Here is a 6,000-nt window from a genome sequence, read left to right as displayed (position 1 = left end):
GCTCAGGTCATAATCCCAGGGTCCTCAGATTGAGCCCTGCATTGGGCTTCCTGCTCAAATGGGAGTCACCTTCTCCTTCTCCCTCTGCCTGCTGCTCCCCCTGCTTGTGTGAACGCTCTCCCTTTCTGTGTCAAATGAATAAATAATATACATATATACATATATATTTTAAAGTTAAAAAAAAAGCCAGGTAGGTAATTTTCCTATAATACCTTATTTACTTTCCAGTTGTTAAACCTTTTTCTTGGCAGAAAGGAATTGCTTTTTGTTTCTTTAATGAGGGAGATGTTAGAAGAGCCTGCCCTGGGTGCACCTGGCTAGCTCAGTCAAGTTAGTAAAGCATGTGACTCTTGATCTCAGAGTCATGAGTTTGAGCCCCATGTTGGGTGTAGTGATTACTTTAAAAATAAATAAATAAATAATAAGTAAATAATTATTTTTAAAAAATAGAAGCCTGCCTCAGATGCCTTATATTTGCATTCACTTTGCAATAAGATTATAAGTATTCTGAATCTTAAATTAAGGACCTTCTCAACCAGAGGTCATTAATAATTACACATTTCATTTATCAGTGGGTTGGTATAAACTAAAGGAAGAAAAAAAGTCTCTCATAGGGCTGAGACTGCACTGGGGTCTCACAGGAGTTCTAAACAATGTTTTTTTTTTTTTTTGGTTACTGTCATTTTCCAACCATCGAAATGTGTAGAAAGTAAAGGGCTTCAACATATAGGCTGTCAGTACTGTGGTAAATTTTGAACATCACCTCATCTCAGATCTCTGTGCAGATGTACCATTGCTAAATCATGGAAAGATAGTCTAAAATCTATTTCATTTGAAACCTTTTCTATTAAATGATAAACATGAGGAGGCATAACATCATTTTACATGTCACCAAAACTTCAGAGTCAGCAGAAAAGAGACCAAGTAGCCAAATGAAAATTTCTATAACGTTTCAGAATTATTACCTTCCTTGACATCATGTCTTAGGGCACTCAAGCAGGCAGGAGCCTGTCACTTACAGCCCCTGTCATTTCCTGTTCCAGTTCATTAAACCATGCTTTCCCCAGAAATACACAATCCACATGATTCTTCTGCCAGTCAGAAAAGATCAAAAGATGCAGAAATCGATATGCAACTCTGAATGGGCAGGAAGGTCATAATAAATTGCCACCTACACATGGAATTATATTTTGTAGAATGACAGTGTGTGGGCAGAAGCAGCACAAGTTTATGTTAAGACCTTATAGTTGAGCTTATTTTATATTGACAGGCTTACTGCATACTGACTGGCTTCTCTTTGGCTGCCAAAAAATGAATCACATTCAAAAGCTAAAGCCCAGTCAGCGATCCTTTCTCTTTGCCTTTCTCTCTAAAGATTACCCTAAATAGGTAATAGAGACTGGGTGGCTCAGTTCCCTGAGCACCTGATTCTTGGTTTTGGCTAGGGCCATGATCTCAGGGTCTTGAGATCAAGCCCTGCATGGGCTCTGCACTCAGCAGAGCTGGAGATTCTCTCTCTCTCCCTCTCCCTGTTGTGTCCCTCCTCCAACCCCATTCCTCCACCCCCAGGTGCATGCACACAGGATCTCTCTCAAATAAATAAACAAATCTTTAAAAAAATTAATTTAAAAATAAAAAATAATTACACTAATTAATTACCCTAATATAGCCAGTTTCACATAGAGGTCTGATTCAAAACATCAGTTTTCTAAATCATTTTGTCTCTCTTCTGAGTGATACTTAAGATTCTAGGATTCCAGAATCACATTCATAAACATACTTATCAATACCACTGCTTCCCCCCTCCCCCAAATATGTCACATGGTTAGTACATGCCCCAGTCAAAACCAGAATAAAATAACACTCTAATGTGGAAATGACAGCTTGAAATAATGCAGCTGGCACTCTCCTCTTAACCATGAATGAGAGACATTTGGGATTGCTAAGACAACATTTAGCTTTCAGAAGCATGCTGCTACCAGGAATGGAAAGAAAGGATCTTACACCTTCTTTTTTCCCCTAGTTCTAAAGTGGTGGGCAAAATGCCTACTTCTATTGGTTTGAAGTTGTCTAGCCATTGCCAAAGAATGAGCAAAGCAAATTATATACACATGCTCTCCTCCTAAAATGCTACCTCCTTTGTGAAGCTGTCTTGATTCATTATTTAGAATTTATATGGGATGCCTGGGTGGCTCAGTGGTTGAGAAGCTGCCTTTGACTTGGGGCGTGATCCCGGGGTTCCAGGATCAAGTCCCACATCAGGTTTCCCTTCCTGCATGGAGCCAGTTTCTCCTTCTGTCTATGTCTCTGTGTCTCTCATGAAAAAATAAATAAAATCTTTTTTAAAAAAAGAATTCATAGCTTTCTTCTCTATGTTCTATCTTATAAGTTATACCTCCATTAATATTTGCATTAATAATTTCTATGAGTAATGTGTTTACTCTTACTAAACTGTAAACTTCCACAGCTCGGAGACCAAATTATTATCTCTCTGGTCCCCAAAATGCCAAGCAGAGTGCTTTAGAAATGGCAGATGCAAAATAAATGCTTGATGAATAAATATGCTGGTGTTAGCTTTATGATGTCTAGAAGTTATGATTTTAAGAGTTCTAATAAAAGTTGAAGATAGGGTAAAGAAGCCACCCTTCTTTTCTCTGTATTTGTATCATGACTGTGTACACTAAAGATGGAAATGCATCTAGAGATGTTCTCTTGAAAATATATATTATAGGGGCACCTGGGTGGCTCAGTGGTTGAGCATCTGCTTTGGCTCAGGTCGTGATCCCAGGGTCCTGGGATTGAGTTCTGCATCAGGCTCCCTGTAGGGAGCCTGCTTCTCCCTCTGCCTATGTCTCTGCTTCTCTCTTGGTGTCTCTCATGAATAAATAAACAAAATCTTTTTTTAAAAAATACATTTTATATTCGATATGTCTATTTTTGACAACGTTTGAGTAAACCATCTTTCGGAGAAGACTTCCAAGCTTAAACTGAACTTGATGGGGAAAATTCCAGTCAGACAAATGGTTATCTACTTCCCGTGATGAAGAGTGGTGTTAGATGTTGCAGAAAAAAACTGCAAAATCCTAACAGCTGAGAGCATGATGCTGCAAGGCTCTACTAACCAGGTGCTGCCTAATATAAATTGATCTAGAACAGAAAAAGAAGGAACCCTGAATTTAACTGAGAAGGAAAAATGGTCTTTAGTTCTCAAAAAAACAAGAGTTTAACTAGAGACTGATTAATGAGGAGTGGCAACTATTACAAGTACACAGAGTAAAAGGAAACGTGTGTCTAAAGAGAGAAAGGTAATGAAAGTCACCTAAATAAAAGTCCCCTCCCCCACTCTATTTTAATTTGTTTTGCATGTTATTTTACTACTGGATACAGGGTTTGGTCAAACTTTAACAACTGCTTATTTGGAAATTTCTACACAATGATCAATTTCTCCCACTATGTACATCTTTTCCATCCAAAACAAATAGGATACTTTGCTCTGACAGGAACAATTTCCAGTCTCTTATTGAAAGGTACAAGGAAAGATGGGTAATTGTTTGAATATCTTACAGAACTTTTGAGTTCTTTAGGACATAATCCCTTGAAGTAGATTTAATCAAAAGATGAAAAGTACAAGCTCAAAAGCTTTTAGTTGACAAGAAACAAGTCTTTGGCTTCGGATTTTTGTATTTGAGTTGTAAATCAGCTTCACAGAAAAGTAATCAGAAACTACACTGGTCAGAGATTGGAAAGAACCATTGAAATGAAAGGTGTGAGACCATGGGTTGTACTTGGGACCTGGTCTCTTAACAAGTGTGGTGATCTTGCATGAATTACTTAAAACTCTCATCTGTAAAGTAAGGGACTAGACTGATAATTTCTAAAGCCCCCGTGGCGCTATCGATTTTTAATCGTCTAATATTGTTCCTTAAGTCATAGATTGGTTCATTCAACTATATGAATACCTTCAATGAACTTAATAAAGGACAGTTTCTGCCCTCAAGGAGTGTATAAGTCATGGGAAAAGTGAAATCTCTACCCCTAGCTTCTAGGTGCTCATTCATCCATTCAAATTCTAAACAAAGGTCACAAGGAGCTCAACAAGAATGAGAATGGTAAGGAGAAGGAGAAACTCCACAAAAGCTCTTAGAGGAAAAAAAGAGTATTGTCTCAATCCACCAAGGTTTATTGAGTGATCCCCGTCTGCTAGGCACTGTGTTGTGTGTTGAGCTATAGGGATCCTGGAGTGACCCAGACAGATCAGGCCTCTAATAAAGCTTACTTGCATTCTCCGTGGTGAAGAAAAACAGATTAAGAAATAAATGAAATCCAGATTGTGATAAATTTTAGGAAGGAAACAATGGTAATGAGAGACAATAACTGTGTGTGTGTGGGGGGGTGAGATGAACTTTCATTAGCATAAGGTAGAGGAAGAAGGCTCTTTGGAGACAGTGAAGCTGAGACGAGGGCAGATGAGAATGACAGAACAGAGGGACTAGTGGTCCCTCCATTGGGAAGTGGGTAAATACTGACGCCGAAAGGGCTGGAGCAGAGAGACCATCTGCCAGGCTGGAGCTTACAGAGCAATTTCTTCTGGAAAGTTCAGGATTAAAGTAGTTCCCAACCAAGGGTGGTTTTGTCCCTCAGGGGACACTTGACTACATCTGGAGACATTCTGGGTTGTCACAAATTGGCAGGGAGAAGAATGACCGCGGAGGTTTAGAAACCCTGCACTAAAGAACTATCGCAGCCCAATTCATGGTTTTAGTCATTTCATTATGTTATTAACTCATGTTTTTACCAGCTTGGATCTTTTATTCCTTTACTGCAGAAACAGAAAGTAAAACAGGTGTCCAGAGGCCCCATGCTTCATCCACTCCCAAAGAAATCCCATCGCAGAGGTTCAAGGGGGACTCCACGAACCTTCGAGAAACTCCACAAGGCAGTGGAATACGTCTGAACGCGCGACGACAAATCGATGTTGAAAATAACGCAAAGTTGGATCGATCGATGCCAGGGAAGAAGTGGAGATGCCTCAAGGGGTGACACCTCTGTCTCTGGACCGCTAGGTCCCGCTGCCGGCTTCCGCGAGGACACCCGTACTCCAAGCACCTAGGCTCTAGAGGCTTCTCCCCGACACCGCCCTAAGCTGGTCTCACGCCTCTCTGTCCTGGTCCCCGTCCCAGGCTCGCATTCACCCCGCGGTCCTTCCGGCTCTAACCAGGCCCCGCCCCATTGACCCCAGGTCCCTCTGGGCCCGCCAGGACCTCCGCGCCGCCGCCTCACCTGGGACAGCAGGCGTCTCCTCAGCGAGTCCCACTGGAGACTGTCCTCGACGTACCGGTTGCCCAGGTGCAGCGGCCCCGCGCGGAAGGGGTCCGTGGGCGGCGCCGCGAGCCCAGGGCGGGTCCCTCAGGCCCGGGAGAGCGGGGCCAGCCCTCAGAAGGGCAAGAAAGTCGGCAGCAGGGACGCGGCGCCGGCGACGGGAGGCCGTGTGGCCTGAGAACCAGCGCGAAGGAGGCCCGCCCCAGAGGACGCCGGCGCTGAGGGGGCCGAGCCTGTCAGGGGTCGGTTAGCGGCCGCTCACCTCTTTTTGCATATTCATGAAGCCGAACGAGGCAGACCGCCCAGGCAAGCCTTGGAGAGATCATGAATTATTCATGAGGCAGCGTCTCGCCCCGCCCCCAAAGGACCTTATTGACTATTCATAAGCCTAAGCGGGTTTGGGCCGGAAACAGCCGTTGGGCACTCACCCTCCTGAGGGAGGCGTCGACAGCTGAAGTGAGGGCTGTCCAGACGCAAGGTTTCCGGAGAAAGACAGTGCTTGAGCATCGTCAGTTTTCCTAAGGTTAGGTTAATTTTTTTTTTCCTTTCCTTTTCTTTTTCCTTGAGGCTTTAAGTTTGATTTGAAGGTATTTCGCAGAGGCCCGAGGTTCTCTGAGGAGAAGCGGGAAGGCTGGCCCTGAGGAAGAAGACTAAGGGAAGCTTCTAGATTAACACCCTGCC

General features: G+C 43.1%; 1 protein-coding gene across 1 annotated transcript in view; it reads left to right on the top strand.

Moving 5' to 3' along the window:
• The first annotated feature begins 5,770 nt into the window (after window positions 1-5,770).
• HORMAD2 (HORMA domain containing 2) overlaps window positions 5,771-6,000 on the top strand; it is an 85,800-nt gene continuing 85,570 nt past the window's right edge. Inside the window, exon 1 of the mRNA XM_055322832.1 lies at window positions 5,771-5,842. The gene's annotated coding sequence lies outside the window, so the exon portion shown is untranslated. The remainder of the gene's footprint in view (window positions 5,843-6,000) is intronic.

This window comes from Nyctereutes procyonoides, unplaced genomic scaffold, assembly GCF_905146905.1.
Source record: "Nyctereutes procyonoides isolate TBG_1078 unplaced genomic scaffold, NYPRO_anot_genome, whole genome shotgun sequence".
NCBI lineage: Eukaryota > Metazoa > Chordata > Mammalia > Carnivora > Canidae > Nyctereutes > Nyctereutes procyonoides.
Note: the sequence above shows the minus strand (reverse complement) of the source record. Positions and strands in the feature narration are given on the sequence as shown.